Source organism: Pristiophorus japonicus, unplaced genomic scaffold (assembly GCF_044704955.1).
Source record: "Pristiophorus japonicus isolate sPriJap1 unplaced genomic scaffold, sPriJap1.hap1 HAP1_SCAFFOLD_262, whole genome shotgun sequence".
NCBI classification, from domain to species: domain Eukaryota; kingdom Metazoa; phylum Chordata; class Chondrichthyes; family Pristiophoridae; genus Pristiophorus; species Pristiophorus japonicus.
This window is the reverse complement of record NW_027252362.1, coordinates 257,559-277,162: the sequence shown is the minus strand read 5'-3', so window position 1 is coordinate 277,162 and position 19,604 is coordinate 257,559. Positions and strand designations below refer to the sequence as shown.

The window sequence follows — 19,604 nt, the reverse complement described above, 5'->3', positions numbered from 1 at the left end:
ATGAGAATGGTTTAAAATTGTAAGTGTTTATGACTCAGTTGTAAAACCATTGATTGTGTGTGTGTCTATTCTTGACAGGAGGAGCACTTGAGACCGTAGTTCCAGTTCTTTCCATGTATCAATAGAATCAATTTTCACCAGTTTCTTTAAACCCAATAACATAATTTATTTCGAGTGGGCTGGATGGAGGAACATGATCCATGTAAAATTTTTTTATCGTTTTACTTGAACTGAGTGCTCATAAAATATTGGAGTGGGGACTAATTGGATAATAGCACAGCTGGCAACATTTGCGGAATAGATTCGTGCAGCTAAAACGCACAATGACAACCTGGGACTGTGCGGCACCGAATACTCGGGGAAAAACAGTTAAACACTTCGTCCCTAGGTGGGCTCGAACCACCAACCTTTCGGTTAACAGCCGAACGCGCTAACCCATTGCGCCACAGAGACTGATGGAAGTATAAGGTTCAAGGCATCCCAAACCAGGGTGTCAGACAGTTAAAGCTTCAGATTGCCCTGACCGGGATGGAACTTGTCCACTCTCAATGGTACTTTTCACAAATAAATGGAGGGACATTCATTGTGGATGCGTGGAAACAGTCTAGTCCCGCACACTGCAGACACTTCCATGTCACCGCCAACCAGCTCTCCCAAAACCGGTGTGATCTACCTTCCAGCCTTCCGGTGCCTTGTCTGTGACAAAGTATTCTGATTGTCCCGAAGCTGGTGTTAGGTTTGAATTCCTTTTCAGCTCCTGACTGCGGATCATTCCTGTGATTAAACAGGAACTAAATGCTAACAGGGACAGTTGGATTCACCGTTTCATTGCTTGGTGAAATTTCAAAGATTGAAAGCGACACACATCAACCCCAAACCTCCCGTGAGATGGAAGCCCAGTTGCTGTTTCAAGCATGAATGCGGGAACAAGCAGAACTTATTCAAAGAAAGTCCAAGTCCCTGAGACGCCTGATTATTTGCACCAAACTCCTTTGCAAAGATTTGAGGTTCATGTTTGGTGATCTGGGCACATCTTTTGCCAAACTACAACACTTCAAACATAACTCAACGGCCTTAAAGCGCTTTGGGGTGACATGAGTTCCTGAAAGGCACTACAGAAATGGAAGTCCTTCTTTGCAAAAGTTCGATGCAATTTCAAAATTTGCGAGCAATATCAGGGCTCCTCTGGGACCCCTCGTAAATTTCAATGAACAACTCCGAAGGGAGAATCATAGCCCGAGACCAACGAGCCAACTGTTTGACAAACGTGAAGATAAGGTGTAACCATGATCAAAGCATTTTTGTGTGTGTCGCTATTCAGAACATAAAAACTTAAGAACTAGGAGCAGTAGTAGGCCATATGGCCCCTCGAGCATGCTCCGCCATTTAACATGATCATGGCTGATCCGATCATAGAATCAAGTCCACATCCCTGCCCGTTCCCCATGAGCCTTATTCCCTTATCAGTTAAGAAGCTATCTCTGTCTTAAATTTATTTAATGTCATGGCTTTCTCAGATCTCTGAGGCAGTGAGTTCGGCAGATTTACAACCCTCTGAGAGAAGAAATTCCTCCTCATCACAGATTTAAATGGGCGGCCCTTTACTCTGAGATTATGCCCCCTAGTTCTAGTCTCCCCTATCAGTGGAACCATCCTCTCTGCATCCACCTTATCAAGCTCCCTCATTACCTTATACGTTTCGATAAGATCACCTCTCATTCTTCTGAATTCCAATGAGTAAAGGCCCAACCTACTCAACCTTTTCTCATAAGTCAACCACTCATCTCCGGAGTCAACCCAGTGAACCTTCTCTGAACTGCCTCCAAAGCAAGTATATCCTTTCGTAAATATTGTAAGTGTTTGTGATCCTCGCCCAATTGCCAGACGGACGGTTTGAATCGCCCCCTCGACTGACTGCTCGAACGACAGCCAGTTGTCGTGGCGCACATTGGGACCAACGACATAGGTAAAAAAAGGGATGAGGTCCTACGAAACGAATTTAAGGAGCTAGGAGCTAAATTAAAAAGTAGGACCTCAAAAGTAGTAATCTCGGGATTGCTACCAGTGCCACGTGATAGTTAGAGTAGGAATCGCAGGTTAGCGCAGATGAATACGTGGCTTGAGCAGTGGTGCAGCAGGGAGGGATTCAAATTCCTGGGGCATTGGGACCGGTTCTGGGGGAGGTGGGACCAGTACAAACCGGACGGTCTGCACCTGGGCAGGACCGGAACCAATGTCCTAGGGGGAGTGTTTGCTAGTGCTGTTGGGGAGGATTTAAACTAATATGGCAGGGGGATGGGAACCAATGCAGGGAGACAGAGGGAAATAAAAAGGAGACAAAAGCAAAAGACAGAAAGGAGATGAGGAAAAGTGGAGGGCAGAGAAACCCAAGGCAAAGAACAAAAAGGGCCACTGTACAGCAAAATTCTAAAAGGACAAAGGGTGTTAATAAAACAAGCCTGAAGGCTTTGTGTCTTAATGCAAGGAGTATCCGCAATAAGGTGGATGAATTAATTGTGCAAATGGATGTTAACAAATATGATGTGATTGGGATTACGGAGACGTGGCTCCAGGATGATCAGGGCTGGGAACTCAACATTCAGGGATATTCAACATTCAGGAAGGATAGAATAAAAGGAAAAGGAGGTGGGGTAGCATTGCTGGTTAAAGAGAAGATTAATGCAATAGTTAGGAAAGACATTAGCTTGGATGATGTGGAATCTATATGGGTAGAGCTGCAGAACACCAAAGGGCAAAAAACATGAGTAGGAGTTGTGTACAGACCTCCAAACAGTTATAGGGATGTTGGGGAGGGCATCAAACAGGAAATTAGGGGTGCATGCAATAAAGGTGTAGCAGTTATAATGGGTGACTTTAATATGCACATAGATTGGGCTAGCCAAACTGGAAGCAATACGGTGGAGGAGGATTTCCTGGAGTGCATAATGGATGGTTTTCTAGACCAATATGTTGAGGAACCAACTAGGGGGGAGGCCATCTTAGACTAGGTGTTGTGTAATGAGAGAGGATTAATCAGCAATCTCATTGTGCGAGGCCCCTTGGGGAAGAGTGACCATAATATGGTGGAATTCTGCATTAGGATGGAGAATGAAACAGTTAATTCAGAGACCATGGACCAGAACTTAAAGAAGGGTAACTTTGAAGGTATGAGGCGTGAATTGGCTAGGATAGATTGGCGAATGATACTTAGGGGGTTGACTGTGGATGGGCAATGGCAGACATTTAGAGACCGCATGGATGAATTACAACAATTGTACATTCCTGTCTGGCGTAAAAATAAAAAAGGGAAGGTGGCTCAACTGTGGCTATCTGGGGAAATCAGGGATAGTATTAAAGCCAAGGAAATGGCATACAAATTGGCCAGAAATAGCAGCGAACCTGGGGACTGGGAGAAATTTAGAACTCAGCAGAGGAGGACAAAGGGTTTGATTAGGGCAGGGAAAATGGAGTACGAGAAGAAGCTTGCAGGGAACATTAAGGAGGATTGCAAAAGTTTCTATAGGTATGTAAAGAGAAAAAGGTTGGTGAAGACAAACGTAGGTCCCCTGCAGTCAGAATCAGGGGAAGTCATAACGGGGAACAAAGAAATGGCAGACCAATTGAACAAGTACTTTGGTTCGCTAATCACTAAGGAGGATACAAACAACATTCCGGATATAAAAGGGGTCAGAGGGTCTAGTAAGGAGGGGGAACTGAGGGAAATCTTTATTAGTCGGGAAATTGTGTTGGGGAAATTGATGGGATTGAAGGCCGAAACATCCCCAGGGCCTGATGGATTGCATCCTAGAGTACTTAAGGAGGTGGCCTTGGAACTAGCGGATGCATTGACAGTCATTTTCCAACATTCCATTGACTCTGGATCAGTTCCTATGGAGTGGAGGGTAGCCAATGTAACCCCACTTTTTAAAAAAGGAGGGAGAGAGAAAACAGGGAATTATAGACCGGTCAGCCTGACCTCAGTAGTGGGTAAAATGATGGAATCAATTATTAAGGATGTCATAGCAGTGCATCTGGAAAATGGTGGCATGATAGGTCCAAGTCAGCATGGATTTGTGAAAGGGAAATCATGCTTGACAAATCTTCTGGAATTTTTTGAGGATGTTTCCAGTAAAGTGGACAAAGGAGAACCAGTTGATGTGGTATATTTGGACTTTCAGAAGGCTTTCGACAAGGTCCCACACAAGAGATTAATGTGCAAAGTTAAAGCACATGCGATTGGGGGTAGTGTGCTGACGTGGATTGAGAACTGGTTGTCAGACAGGAAGCAAAGAGTAGGAGTAAACGGGTACTTTTCAGAATGGCAGGCAGTGACTAGTGGAGTGCCGCAAGGTTCTGTGCTGGGGCCCCAGCTGTTTACATTGTACATTAATGATTTAGACGAGGGGATTAAATGCAGTATCTCCAAATTTGCGGATGATACTAAGTTGGGTGGCAGTGTGAGCTGCGAGGAGGATGCTATTAGGCTGCAGATTGAATGGATAGGTTAGGTGAGTGGGCAAATGCATGGCAGATGAAGTTTAATGTGGATAAATGTGAGGTTATCCACTTTGGTGGTAAAAACAGAGAGACAGACTATTATCTGAATGGTGAAAGATTAGGAAAAGGGAAGGTGCAACGAGACCTGGGTGTCATGGTACATCAGTCATTGAAGGTTAGCATGCAGGTACAGCAGGCGGTTAAGAAAGCAAATGGCATGTTGGCCTTCATAGCGAGGGGATTTGAATACAGGGGCAGGGAGGTGTTGCTACAGTTGTACAGGGCCTTGGTGAGGCCACACCTGGAGTATTGTGTACAGTTTTGGTCTCCTAACTTGAGGAAGGACATTCTTGCTATTGAGGGAGTGCAGCGAAGGTTCACCACACTGATTCCCGGGATGGTGGGACTGACCTATCAAGAAAGATTGGATCAACTGGGCTTGTATTCACTGGAGTTCAGAAGAATGAGAGGGGACCTCATAGATACGTTTAAAATTCTGACGGGTTTAGACAGGTTAGATGCAGAAAGAATGTTCCCAATGTTGGGGATGTCCAGAACCAGGGGTCACAGTCTGAGGATAAGGGGTAAGCCATTTAGGACCGAGATGAGGAGAAACTTCTTCACCCAGAGAGTGGTGAACCTGTGGAATTCTCTACCACAGAAAGTAGTTGAGGCCAATTCACTAAATATATTCAAAAGGGAGTTAGATGAAGTCCTTACTACTCGGGGGATGAAGGGTTATGGCGAGAAAGCAGGAAGGGGGTACTGAAGTTTCATGTTCAGCCATGAACTCATTGAATGGCGGTGCAGGCTAGAAGGGCTGAATGGCCTGCTCCTGCATCTATTTTCTATGTTTCTATGTTTCTATGCCCCCACCTTACGAAAGTTCTAGATCTGGGAATTATTATTCAGAGTGTAACTTAAATGAGTCACGGAAAGGGATGCTTCGGTGATAAATCATAGTATATTTATTTGGTGTAACATACAATGGCTAAAACATGCACTGCTAAACGAAATGTCTCCGTGGAGAATAAAATCCCAGTTACAAACAACATACATACAGTACAGAAATGAACCTAGTAACACGCAGTAATTCCCTGGTGGATTCTAACCCCACCCCTACCAATGAATTACCCTCCCCAGAATCGCCCTGAAAAGCTTCACTTCTGAGAAAACCCTGAGCCCTTACCCAGCTGGCCTGGGATATCTGGTTACTGGCTTGGGACACTCGCGACCATGTTCACCACCACACGCAGCCCGTTTCCTTGCTCAGCTCAGCTGTGGGAAGTCACTGCCTGGTCTTCAGTCTCGGTGGCTTCTTCTGCAGTACTGCGGCCCCTTCCTCTGGTACATCGATCGGTGGAGCGAAAGCAAGAGGGAGAAGGGGCTCTCTCTAGACACAAGTTACAAGCTGCAAGCTCCAAGCTTCACACCAAGCTCCAAGCTAAAAATAAAGTGGAAAGGACCCTTTCTTTCTGGGAGTCTTGCTACCCCTATCTTTCCCACCAATCTTTAAAACCCCTTTGTTTCTAAGCACGGGTACTTAGTCAGTGATGGGCCATCCCACCCATGCATTGGGCTGATAGCCCTTAGTCTGGGCATCTCTCTGAGCCTTTGTGTTGGGAAAGACCCAGCTCCTCCTTGGCTGGCCAGGCTGGTGGGTTCATTGTTCTGTGTCTCCTTCTGAGATGGAGGTGAGAAGTGCTTTTACAAATTTGAGTGGCTTTGTCAGTGGCCCCCCTTCCTAGCCGACAGCTCTTTTGTCAATGGATGACTGACAGGTCTTTTGTCCCAGCTCACTGCCATGCGGTCTCTGGAGTTTTAACAAAACCAGCTTTTTCACATATCTGCGCAGGGTGTCCCCAGCACAGGGAAAATAGCCTCAGAAAAATAAAATCCACAAAATATTCTTGACTGAGTCCATTCTTTAAACAGAAACTTTGCGATCTCTTCATTCTGCTCTGCTAATTATCGATCTTGCCACGTAAAAAGTGCCTTGGCATTGCAATGCATTAATGTAAAATTAATGAAAAGAAAATGCAACGTTTTGTCGAGTGCAAAACATGCAGTGCCTGCATTTCAAAAAGCATTGCTTTTATTCATCCTGCGGAATGCATATTGCACAGATAATCTTAGCACACATTGTGCAGGCAAAGGCAGCATTAGACAACAAACTGATTTGTCCTCCGCTGATTTGTAGCAGATAACTGACGGTTGAGCACACAATTTGACAACTAGACTTGTAGATCAAGCATCAATGAAAAAGGCAACAAAACTGCCCATTAGCACCAGGTGTCTTTCACTTGTTTGTCCCAAATTTTCAGCAGCTGGGACAACAAGAATTTAGGTTTTACTGAGATTTGAACTCAGATCACTAGATTTAAAGTCAAGAGGGCTCACCATTACACCATGGAACCAACTATGCCAAAACTTTTGCAACATACTTCGTCACAGACAAGGCACTGGAAGGCTGGAAAGTAGATCACACCGGTTGTGGGAGAGCTGGTTGGTGGTGACATGGAAGTGTTTGCAGTGTGCGGGACCAGACTGCTTCCACACATCCACAATTAATGTCCCACCCTTTAGTTGGGAAAAGTACAACTGAGAGTGGATAAGTTCCATCCCGGTCGGAGCAATCTGAAGTTTTAACTGACTGACACCCTGGTTTTGCATGTCTTGCAGTGTGTATCTGTGGCGCAAGGGTTTAGCGCATTCGGCTGGTAACTGAAAGGTGGGTAATCCAAACCCATCTTCGGGCGAAGCCTTTTAATGTTTTTCCCCGAGGATTCGGTGCCGCACAGTTTCGGGTTGTCATTGTGCATTTTGGCTGCACGAATATATTCCGCAAACATTGCAAGCTTTGCTGTTATCCAGTGAGTTCCCACTCCAATACTTTTATGAGCATTCAGCACAAGTAAAATTATAACAATTTTTTTACATGGATCATGTTCCTCCATCCAGTCCAATCAAAATAAATTATGTTATTGGGTTTAAAGGAACTGGTGAAAATTGAGTCTATTGATACATATATCGAACTGGAACTTCGGTCTCAAGTGCTCCTCCTATCAAGAATAGACACACACACAATCAATGGTTTTACAACTGAGTCAAAAACACTTACAATTTCTCATACAGCATGTAAATGAGACAGGGATAACAATTCATCACATGTAAAGAGAAAATGAATGATTAAAGATACTACTGTCCCTCAGTAAGTATATTATTATTTATTTCATCCTGAAAAAGGTTATCGGTTATTTAACGGTGATTAAATGAATTCTTATTTTTTGAATTGAAAAAAGCTGTAACAGAAGTTACCGCCCTGACCTGGAATCGAAGCTGTTTTTCGGTGGTATAAGGAGTGGTTTTACCCAATCATTTAAAGGTGATTTCAAAGAATCACGTGGCGTTAAATTCAGATCAAGGTTACAATGTGTTTCGGTGTGAAACAAGTGGATTGAAAAGGACAATAATGACATCAAGCATTACGATGCAGCGATGCAGCGATGCAGCAATGCAGCGTTCCCTGGTGGTCCAGTGATTAGGATTCGGCGCTCTCACCACCGCCGCCCTGGGTCGATTTCCGGCCAGGGAAATAGCACTTCCATCAAAATTAAAACCTTATAAAAAGAGTTGCATGCATCTAATGTGGTAAAAAAGATTCATTGATTTAAACATCATTAATTAATCCATTGTAGAACTTCAATCATTTATTTTGCCCTGAGTACGTGAGCAACTTTTATCCCGACCTCATTGTATTTTAGGAGCATGGTCCAGCCCCGGTATCTCCACCTGTGAAAGTAGGAAACTGCTGGAAATACACAACAGGACGGGTAGCCTTTGACAAACAATTAAACCGAGGTTACAGACTCTCTCCCTTCACCTGCCCTTTGCGGGACACTTGTTCCCCTTTAATTTTACAGACTGACTGAGTTCACTAACCGTGGGGAGAGAGTAGGTGTCTCCGCGGCCCCACTGTGCTAACATGGAAGATAACACGATGGGGATGTGGGGTGGTGGGTGGGGATCAGTGACATGTTTGTCTAAAGGGCAGCGGAGGAGAAGGATTGACAGCTGTCAGTGAGGGACAGAAGTTGTTTAAGGTGAGCCAACACATTCCCGATCAGCACCGAAGGCATTCACTGGTCAGTTGCCCTCTGCTTTACTTCTGGTCAGAGCGGTTTCTGCAGTGGAGCCGTTATCACGTTTGCTTTCCACGCAAAATGATCCCGTGCAGGAAGATTATGTTTAAACTTGCTGTGGATGAACAGCCATGGGCGAGTTTATTCTCCTGTCAAAAGGGCGACAGTGGCTTCTCCCTTATTCTTTTATTGCTCTTTATTTCACTTCACTAAATAGATATATTTGAGTGAGAGAAATTGTTCCAGAAATTGAATGGCGGTGCAGGCTAGAAGGGCCGAATGGCCTACTCCTGCACCTACTTTCTATGTTTCTATGTTTATACAGCGATGATGGTGATACATATGTAAAAGATGTAACTGACAATTTCAAGTTTGTAAATGTAACTAATCATGATAAGTCGGGCACTTGCGATCAGAACCAATTTATTGTGAGAGTAAACGAAGTGATGACGTGCGATTTACATGTCTGCCGACAAAACCAAGGGCAACCTCCCGTCAGCACCCAGGTCCCGCGATCATGTCGCCTGCCCCTCCGGGACCAATGTGATACCCCAGGGAGTGTGGCCACACACAGAGGGAGCATACCAGCTGCAGGGCCAGTGATCAGCGGACGTCAAAGGCACCACTACGGGTACCCTGCCCCCGATTGGCTCTACCTCTCTGGCCACCAGGGCCAGTACTGGGAGCAAGCATATATCACCCTCCTGCCCTCCCAACAGGACATGGGATGACCAGGCTCCCACTCTCGCTGAAGGGCAGCAGGGAGACACCGCAGCCCTCAAAGGAGGACAGGGAGGCCACACACTCCTGTGGCTCTGCCCATCACTAGGCAACGGTCAAGGCTCTGAGACTCAGCCAGGTGAGCGATCTGAACCCACCCAGCTGGCAGGGGACACAGCGCCGCCATCAGACAACCTGGACACAGGCTGGTTACTCTGGAACTAGTGTCCTCACCCACCTGCAACTACACAACCCAGGGGCAAGACTGTGATACCACGGATGTACCTTACCTGTAAAATGTACTTGTTCCACGACTGCAGAACCCAAACAGTGATGTAACTAATCCGATGTTTTTTTGTTCTTTCTATCTGTACAGGTCTGCACATGCACACACACTTGGTCTATGTATGGGGGGGCAGGGGAATGGATGTATGTAGCCATGGACACACATGGATCACACACAGAACCCACTCAACCCCCACTGCAATCTCCAACCATTCACTGCTGACCATTTTCCAATGTCGTGGTAATAAGGACTTGGGGGTTTACAGTAAGAGAGCCAAGCCAAAGCATAGACAAGGTGCAAGGGCTTTGGGCACTCAAGTCTCGGGCCGGAGCACACAATGAAAAGGCCAGTGGCACAAGACTAAGGGGAGAGTGATGTTGTGTCTGTATAATATAAGTATACTCCCTGTAAACTCAATGTACAGTTACATAAGACTACTGGATGTACCTTCACACTGTATACAAATGCCTGTACCACCAGAGGGTGCATCTGGTGGAGATCTCGGGGTCACCTGTACACGACAGGTAACCAGGTATAAAACGGAGCTCACCATACTGTACCCTCACTCAGGAGCTGCAATAAATGGACTAAGGTCACCACAGTTCAAGTACAATACCTTGCCTCATGGAGTCATTACTTGAGTGCTTACAGACACAATAGAAAGAGATTAAACATTAAATGGCAGGACACTGAGAATTATAGAGGAACAAATAGACCTGGGAGTGCATGTCCACAGATCCCTTAAGGTAGCAGGCAAGGTGGATTAGCTGGTTAAGAAGGCATACAGAATGCTGGCCTTTATTAGCCGAGGCATAGAATAAGAGTGCAGGTGGATTATGCTTGAATATAAAACACTGGTTTGGCCACAGCTGGAGTACTGCGTGCAGTTTTTGTCACCGCTTTACAGGAAGAAGACTGTGATTGCACTGGAGACGTAAAGAGGAGATTTCGAGGATGTTATTGGGAGTGGAGAATCTTAGCTTTGTGGACAGATTGGATGGGCTGGGTTTGTTTTTCTTGGAACAAAGTGGGCTGAGGGGAGGCATCATTGAAGTGTATACAATTATGAGGGGCCTTGATATATTGGATTGAATGGGCCCATTTCCCTTAGCAGAGGGGTCAACATCCATGGGGCATAAATTTAAAGTCTTGGTAGAAGGTGTAGGGAGGATTTGAGGGGAGATTTCTTCACGCAGTGGATGGATTGGGTCTGGAACTCACTGCTTGAAAGGGTGGCAGAGGCAGAAACCCTTACCACATTTAAAAAGTACTTGGATGTGCACTTGAAGTGCCATAACCTGCAGGGTTATGGACCGAGAGCTGGAAAGTGGGATTAGGCTGGAGATCTTGTTATTGTCCGGCACGGTCAGGATGGGCCGAAATGGCCTCCTTGGTTGCTGTATACTTCTGATTATATAATTCTATGAAAAATAATCACCCAATGTGGGGCTCGCACCTCTGACCCTGAGATTTAAATCTTATAATCTCCTGAATGAGTTAGCTGGGCTTCTGCAAAATGCACCTTTTTATCGTTAATTACAGCCAGGCGCCTGTTGGCTCCACCCCAGATGTGTAAACTTGCTGTCGAAGAACTGCCAGGATCTTCTTGAATGGAGGACCAGGCTCGAGGGGCTGAATGGCCTACTCCAGCCCATAATGCTTACATGTTTATAATCTTATGACCTTTCACAGGAGAACAAACTCGCCCCTGAGCATGCATGAGGAGAAAGCTCCAGAAAATGTTCCCGCCTGGTGAGCTTTCGCGTGTGAGGCGAACGTGTTAACCGCTATACTGCGGAAACATCTCCACTTTCAGCACCCCGTCAGACGGAAGTGTTAAGCGAGCAGGTGGACTGCAAAATCCCACTTTTTCGGAGTTGGTCGTGGTGTCAAACAATGAGCTTCACTGAATGATTAAAAACAGGAAGTGTCAGAAGTGTGATGTGAACCCACACCTCCAAAGGAGACTGCGACTTAAACACAGAACCTTGGACCGCTCGGCCATCCTGACTATTTAGGGCTACATGTGGCCAATTGCAGGTTTATTTTGAACTTTTGTGTCCTGTCACATGAAATAAATTAGGGCAGCAGGCGTATCTCTGTCTGACATTGGGGAAACAGTGAGACAGACCTTGGAGCAAGGATCTGGTTATTGCCAAACAGCAAAGAAAATATTAATTCCCGAATTACCCTGAAGAACAGTGACCTCGACGTGATCTGGGGTCAGACGCGCTACCGTTGCGCCACGAGGTCGATACAGTACATCGGAAATGTTTGACTATATGAAGGTTTCACAATACAAGGGGCTTTAAAATCCCCGCCCATTCCCACCGGGAGCACCGGGAAGCAGCGCTCACCTGCCAGTCACCGTATGTTTTTTTGTTCAACTTTTGTGTTGCTTTCACGGGATTGCATCATTAATTAACCCGTCATCTTCTTTTGCACAATGAAAGAAATGCTAACTGAGGCAGAGTCGATACTTCAACCACTTGTTCCTGTGCTTTGCATAGAAACATAGAAACATAAAAACATAGAAAACAGGTGCAGGAGTAGGCCATTCGGCCCTTCGTGCCTGCACCACCATTCAATATGATCATGGCTGATCATTCACCTCAGTACCCCTTTCCTGCTTTCTCTCCATACCTTTGATACCTTTAGCCGTAATGGCCACATTTAACTCCCTTTTGAATATATCTAACGAACTGGCCTCAACAACTTTCTGTGGTAGAGAATTCCACAGGTTCAGAATTCTCTGAGTGAAGAAGTTTCTCCTCATCTCGGTCCTAAATGGTTTACCCCTTTTCCTTAGACTGTGACCCCTGGTTCTGGACTTCCCCAACATCGGGAACATACTTCCTGCCTCTAACCTGTCCAATCCCATCAGAATTTTATGTTTCCATGCAATCCCCTCTCATTCTTCTAAATTCCAGTGAATCTGTCTAGTTGATCCAATCTTTCTTTACATGTCAGTCAGGAAAGAGATTTTTAAATTACAGATTGGCAGTACAATATTTGAATTGGGATTTTGAGATGTTTCAGGTGATTCTCATTGATAAACATTTTGGTTGTATAGGAAAATCTTGGGTTTGGAAGCCTTTTAATAAAAGTACATATACTGCGTCAGGAACTGAAGCTTAAAAAGATGTAATTTATGAGATATAGTACCACAAAATTGAAGTTACAGAGCAAAAAGAGTTTTTTATCAGCTTCTAAAACAGAAGTTAGGCAAAAAAATCCATTAATATCATATTTGACATTTTGTAATTCAACAATAAATACAAATTCTACAAAAGAGGAGCAGAAATTAGGATGGTAACAGTGAAGAGTTAATTTTGTTGTGAAGGTTTCAAGTACCACTGGTTAAGAAAAGGTGCAACAAAATGCGATACATTTAAAACAAAAAGTTAAATCTGATCTCTTCTAAAAAATAAAACAAAAAGGTTTGGAAAAAAAGACGTAACGTGCTAATAAATAAGTGCTGAAAAAAAATGTTTGCGATGGAAAAAGACATAATTTACTAAATACTAGTTGATATTGGCTGTGAAAAAGATATTGGTTCAATTGAGAAAAGGAAAAAAAAATTGGAGCAGGTAAAAGACACTCTCCATTGATAATGATTTTAAATTACGAGAAATTTTCATTGCAGTTTGAAAAGATTTCCAGAATAGACGTTGTTAATCAAGAAAAGTCCCGAACAGTCTAAACAAGCAGGAGGGTTTTGAAAATAATGAGGAGAAAAGATCTAAGCTATGCGAACTCAGCAGAGAGCGAAATAAAACACAAGATTTGCCCATTGAGCGGGACCGTTAAAAAAAAACGAAATGTTGGCATGTATACAGCTTGTGGGAAAATTGTATTTCAGTAAACAAAATAGCTATTAAAAATGTGTGCTCTCATTTAAAAAAAAATCTTTGGCAGGCACTTGAATTAGATGTTAAAGAAAAAATTGGAGTTTAATCTAAAATGCTGTCTTTCCCGATGAGAAGATTTTTATTATGACCACTTTACTTATGATTTCTGCTGTTTTAACGGATTCCTAATTTCTAAGCAAGTTTTGAAGGCACAAAGATTTGGATGATTACGCGAAGTCACGTAATGACATCAGGCCTTCTTACAAACCTGTAAAGGAGTTAACCCTTTCCATTGACAGCTGTTTTACACTGGACCTTACTAATTTGAATTTCTTACTAAAATAAAGAAGACTCACCTGACAGACTGTGGAAATGGTGGGAAAATCAGAATAAAAATAAACAGAACTAGCTGGTCAAGAGTTAAAAGCTAAGATAAATAAGCTGGAAGAGATTTTAAAAAACAGGACCAGACAGATAGTGCAGTGTGCAGCCAAAGCACCATCACCTGTGGCAATCGAGCCAATGTATCCCACGGTGGGTAGGTGTAGTCCACAAACCCAACCTAACAGTAAATCACACTGCGATGTTTGGAGGAATAGTGGTGGCATTGGTGTTGATTAGAGTTTGGATAATATTTAGATGGGTCATCGTGCAGGCTCGAGCACAGCAGGCCCAAATACAAAACCGACGGCAGCCCAGACAGGGACATGAAGTGATCGAGATGGTACGACTATAAAGAATATGGATAACCTAACCCTTACCTCCGATTCCACAGAGTGACCGCGACACAAGTAGACCAGTAGCTAACACCTGGAGACGACCAGGCTATCTGTTTAAAATTTGCAGATAAAACACACCGAGATGGGACCGCAGTGGTGACTTCGACTCTGGGGACTCATGATACTGGGAACCTTGAGGCCCACACAAGCACTGGATAATACAGATGGACACGCAAGAAAGACATATCTGTATCAACTATGGGGTTTTGTTTATTTGACTGACGAAATATGCATTCCAGCACCCAAGGACTGGAGCAGGGACAGAACTTATTTTAACGCGTGGCTGCAAATGAATCCGGATAAGAATAGAGTATGTGTGCGATGCTCCACGGGTACAAGAAGCAGTTGCATTAGATGAAGGGAGGCCGGGGGGGCCCGATGAATGTACCTTTGGAATAATTTGCGCGCCTCCTGCCCAGCCACAACCGTTCGTCACCCACAAAGAGGGGGTGGGGCTGTGTGGATATTATGAGGAGGTAGAGGCTGCCGCAATATCGTTGTATGTATGCTTCTCACCCCCTCCGACACCGCGCCCCATAAGAACCACCACACTGCCCATGCAATTGCCATGTCCAACAATTACAAGGGGACCGGAAAATGGGATTGTGCTGTCCAACGAGGGTGAACTATTGTATGATAATGTCAAGCATGAAATTGTGCCTGTCCTGATCAATATCTCAGGTATACAGATGCCGGAATATTGTACAGAGCAGGCAAGAAATATGTATAATGTATTTAGTAAAGTTGTAATGCAGCAGGCTGCCGATGCCATGGGTGCCGGTAGATTCCGAGGACAGGAGCCAGTTCATGGGACTAAGAGGGAAATAGTTAATGATGTTGCGACCGGTTTTAATCGTAAACTCACTGGACATACAAAGGCTAAATGAAAGGGTGGAGCAGCTTAAAGGGGTGATGAAGGGATTATTAGAACGGGCAGAGCGGAATCAGGAAGATCAAGTCGAACTCGGAAGAGAGGGTGCCGAAATCCAATTGGATGGCCTCTCGGTCCTGGAAGCTCAGGCAAAAACAATCAATCACCTTATCGACAGAGAGAGAGAAGATACCGCAAAACTTAGACAGGGACAACTCTGTCACGCTTATGGCCTATGGATGGTCGGACAGATACGTCACAACCACGATCATATCCAAAGGGGGGAGTTGCCAGACTGGATAGACAGCCCACATCTGGCTCAGTTGGCCAAACTGAAGGGGACACTGGGTAATTGCACTCTGAAGGGACTAACCAGAGTATGCCCAGTGATCCCAAACTGCCGAATGGGCAAAGCTGCCGGAGTGGGAATAGACTCAAGACCGTTTCCCCTTTATCAACTGTAGAATATCAGGATCATAGGGGAAAACACCTCCCTCCATTACTATCTGACCGCAGCCCCTGCTGTCCGCAGAGACAACACACTCTATGGAATCTCCCTGACGGGATGCAAGCAGACGGGGGACATAACGGTGTGCCCTCACCCGGTGGGACAGGGAGAACTAGCCGAATGTGGATTTAATCCAACCAATGGATGTGTATTGGAAATAATACCTGCCCCCACACATTTTGCCAGAACAGGTTACGGGGTCAAAGGGAAATACTGTGTCTCTACCACGGCACATTCATATCGGTACAATGGCTTACAATGCCAGATCTCACAAACAAACTTTTGCTTCACAGCCCTACGACCTCACAATAGGACAAGCCCGCATTATCCAGGTTCGACACCGAGGCCCATAATCATTAACGCCATCGATCAGCTCCACGATCACCTGCAGGATTATGACGAGCCAGAGCAGGCCCCTATCCCACATTTAGTTGCAGTATTAAGGGGACTAAGATTCAGAGTAGGCCAGTGTGTCAGACTCTACCACCAACTACAGACAAAGATTGAAATACTGGAGAAGGATACTGACCAAGAGTTACAAAACCAGAGTTGGTGGAGGAGGGTCTGGGACTGGGGCATGAACGTAAACATCCACCCCTGGATTGGAATAATATCACACATACTGGTAGGGATACAGCTGGTCTTAGCACTAACATGGAGAGTCATGGCCTGTTGATCCTGCAGGCATTATGCACGACAAAGGAGTATCAGAACAAGGGCTCAAGTAAATAAAGTGACTTGTCCAGCAGAGGGACAGGGGAATCTGAACTATATCAATTTGATCTAAGCAACTGGGACTTCTGACACCACGTGACTGGCCAGCACGTTGAGGCAGGAAGTACCGCGTGGTACATAAAAATAAAAGTCGAGTAACAAATAATGTTGTCGGTTAAAGGAGACTAGGATTAGTCCATTACCGAAAGGGGGGATAGTTGTTGGGCAAAGGCAAAGGCACCTGCTGAATATATGTATGCATATATGTATGTGTAAAATGGTAGCCAGATACAAAATGGCTGCCAGGGATTCTGCAAAGCACTCGGGGAATTCAGCTAACAGTTAGCTTGACTACATTTTTGGGTAGCTGATGACACTGCAGTTCCGTGTACAGGAACACTGGAAAGAGCGAGCTCAGCAGAACGTCCTTAATCAATAAACCACAGACAAGATGTCCCAGCAGAATACTGAATAAAGAAATTCCTGTGACTGTGTAAGGATAAGGAGGTTAGGTGCAGACAGTACCCAAGGACAGTAGAGATAAGGGGATCTGGAGAATCTCACGAGGCCATGAATAAGCCCCAGCTAAAACATGAGGTGATCACACAGTCCCCTGGTGCCTGGGGGCCAATTCCATTGTCCCAGTGGAATCGATTTGTAATTTATAGTCCTTATGATTGGATTGTGTCCAGCCAACATGGGCTAAGTAATTATAATGAACTGTTGTAAAACATATAAATATCGATGAATTTCTTTGTTCGGTGGAGTGGAATGCCTGGAGTTGGACCAGAGGCTCTCTCCCCGCCTCTGTAATAAAGGCCATTTTGGGATTGGAACCGACCCCGAATGTCGAGTGATTCTTCCAGAAAAAGATTTGTGCTAACATAACCCGTGCTGTACCAGCACTGGGAGAGATTGATGGGAAAGTGTAGAGGGAGCTTTACTCTGTATCTAACCCGTGCTGTACCAGCCCTGGGAGAGATTGATGGGACAGTGTAGAGGGAGCTTTACTTTGTATCTAACCCCTTGCTGTACCTGCTCTGGGAGAGATTGATGGGACAGTGTAGAGGGAGCTTCACTCTGTATCTAACCCCGTGCTGTACCAGCCCTGGGAGAGATTGATGGGACAGTGTAGAGGGAGCTTTACTCTGTATCTAACCCGTGCTGTACCAGCCCTGGGAGAGATTGATGGGACAGTGCAGAGGGAGCTTTACTCTGTATCTAACCCCGTGCTGTAACTGCCCTGGGAGAGATTGATGGGACAGTCTAGAGGGAGCTTTACTCTGTATCTAACCCTGTGCTGGATCTGGCCTGGGAGAGATTGATGGGACAGTGGAGAGGGAGCTTTACTCTGTATCTAATCCCATGCTGGATCTGTCCTGGGAGGATTTGATGGGACAGGTTAGAGGAAGCGTTACTGTATATCTTAGATGAGCTGTACCAGCTCTGTGAGTCTTTGATGAGACAATGTAGAGGGGGCTTTAATCTGTATCTAATCCGTACTGTACCTGCCCTGACGGGTTTGATGGGACAGTATAGTGGGAGCTTTGCTCTGTATCTCTCCTGTGCTGTGCCTGCCCTGGGAGGGTTTGATGGGACAGTGTCGAGGGAGATTTAAACACGTGCTGCACTGTAATGTATATATGCCCGGGTTTAGCTGCCACCAGGTGGACCGACCGTCGAAGGTCATTGGGCCACAGACACACACATGCAACTCTTGTATATAAAGGAAGCCTCCATGTTTCATCCTTTGTTCGAGAGCTAGAAAAGTACGGTCAGGATGCACCTGATTGAGTTCACGGTAGTAAGCCGACTGAGTTATTGCATATGCAACATGCACCTGCCCTGGAAGAGTTTGATGGGACGGTGTAGCAGCAGATTTATGTTGTAACTGATTTGTGCTGTACATGCCCTGAGAGTTTGATGGGACAATGTAGAGGGTGCTTTCCTCTGTATCTAACGCGTAATGTACCTGCCCTGGGTGAGCTTGATGGGACAGTGTAGAGGGAGTTTTACTCTGTATCTAACATGGGCTGTACCTGTCCTGGGAGAGTTTGATGGGACAATGTAGAGGAAGCTTTACGCTGTGTCTAACGCGTACTGTTCCTGCCCTGGGAGGCTTTGATGTGACTGTGTAGTGGTAGATTTACTCTTTATTTAATATTATTGTCCTTTTTAATCCACTTGTTTCACACCAAAACAAATCGTAACCATGATGTGAATTTAACGCCACGTGATTCTTTGAAATCATCTTTAAATGATTGGGTAAAACCACTTCTTATGCCACCGAAAAACAGCTTTGATTCCAGGTCTCGGCGATAAATTTTGTAACACCATTTTTAAATTCAAAACCTAATAAAATTGACGACATGCAGCCAACGTGCAAAAGTAAGAATTCTTTTAATCACCGTTAATTAGCCGATAATCTTCTTCAGAATGAAATAAATAATAATATAATTACTGAGGGACAGTAGTATCTTCAATCATTCATTTTCTCTTTACATGTGATGAAGTTTTATCCCTATCTCATTTACACGCTGTATGAGAATGGTTTAAAATTGTAAGTGTTTATGACTCAGTTGTAAAACCATTGATTGTGTGTGTGTCTATTCTTGACAGGAGGAGCACTTGAGACCGTAGTTCCAGTTCTTTCCATGTATCAATAGAATCAATTTTCACCAGTTTCTTTAAACCCAATAACATAATTTATTTCGACTGGGCTGGATGGAGGAACATGATCCATGTAAATTTTTTTTACCGTTTTACTTGAACTGAGTGCTCATAAAATATTGGAGTGGGGACTAATTGGATAATAGCACAGCTGGCAACATTTGCGGAATAGATTCGTGCAGCTAAAACGCACAATGACAACCTGGGACTGTGCGGTACCGAATACTCGGGGAAAAACAGTTAAACACTTCGTCCCTAGGTGGGCTCGAACCACCAACCTTTCGGTTAACAGCCGAACGCGCTAACCCATTGCGCCACAGAGACTGATGGAAGTATAAGGTTCAAGGCATCCCAAACCAGGGTGTCAGACAGTTAAAGCTTCAGATTGCTCTGACCGGGATGGAACTTGTCCACTCTCAATGGTACTTTTCACAAATAAATGGAGGGACATTCATTGTGGATGCGTGGAAACAGTCTAGTCCCGCACACTGCAGACACTTCCATGTCACCGCCAACCAGCTCTCCCAAAACCGGTGTGATCTACCTTCCAGCCTTCCGGTGCCTTG

General features: G+C 44.9%; 2 non-coding genes across 2 annotated transcripts; both read right to left on the bottom strand.

The window, feature by feature from the left end:
• Positions 1-379: 379 nt before the first annotated feature.
• Positions 380-453, bottom strand: trnan-guu (transfer RNA asparagine (anticodon GUU)). Its single transcript has one exon. It is a non-coding gene; the product is annotated as a tRNA-Asn (tRNA).
• An 18,835-nt stretch (positions 454-19,288) lies between these two features.
• On the bottom strand, positions 19,289-19,362 carry trnan-guu (transfer RNA asparagine (anticodon GUU)). The gene has a single exon. It is a non-coding gene; the product is annotated as a tRNA-Asn (tRNA).
• Positions 19,363-19,604: the final 242 nt, after the last annotated feature.